Raw genomic sequence first — 891 nt, 5'->3', positions numbered from 1 at the left:
CGCCCCAACCCCCCACTCCTAGCCGGCGGGCCAGAGCTCGGCGGAGGGTGCGGGAGAGCGCGCTCCTGCTCCCTGGACGCGAGCTCTGCTCAAGTACTCGCCACTCCACTCGGCGCTGTATCTTTTTCCGGATCCCGCGGTCACGGAGGGCCCAGGTGGTCGTCACTCCCTCTTTCTCAACTTTGGGTCATGCCTAGTGTTAGCTTTGAGAGCTAGGGACGCCTGGAATTAAAAGCTCTGTGCAGCCTCTGCGGGAAGATCTCTTGGATGGAGTCTTGAGTGAGAAAAAGCACGGTGCGGAATGGTGGAGACACGATTTACACAGACGCGCGTGTGCATGCGTGTTATGTTGGGGAAGGCACGAGGAAACAGCGGTGTCTCTGGGAGGACTAAAACGCAGCGATAAAAGTTCATTTTTCACTGCACATCCTATATATCGTTGCCCCCCCCCCCATGTATTTGTATTAACTATTCTAGGGAAGGCACGGCTCCCTCCTCTCTAGACTTGCTCACGCAATTGCGGTTCCTCTGCAGAGCTAGACAAGGAAGATCTGTCCTTTTCCCGCATTTGCTCCTGTATCTTCCCTCTCTGGTTTGTCCAGCACTGCCTCCTCCTTTCAGGGATCCCAGCTGCTTCGCTGCGCGGTGACCGCTGTTGGGGGCCCTTAGGGCCTGTTTTGCCAGAAGGAGTGCCGAGCAATCCAAGGGCTGGACTGGACTCCCTTTGGTGTCTGGCCATCAGTTCCTAGGCCTCCACCAGCTTTCCAAACCTCTCTGCAGATCCTAGGGGTCCCCTCCTGTCTGGAACTCACCACCCACGGGATCACCTGTCACCTGGGCTCAGCCCCACCTCACAAGGAGGCTTGACTGGGTCAGATCTCACCATCAGTC

The sequence above is a fragment of the Otolemur garnettii genome, unplaced genomic scaffold, assembly GCF_000181295.1.
Source record: "Otolemur garnettii isolate 467f Iridium unplaced genomic scaffold, OtoGar3 scaffold00099, whole genome shotgun sequence".
In the NCBI taxonomy this organism is placed as follows: Eukaryota; Metazoa; Chordata; class Mammalia; order Primates; family Galagidae; genus Otolemur; species Otolemur garnettii.
This window is presented reverse-complemented; position numbering follows the sequence as displayed.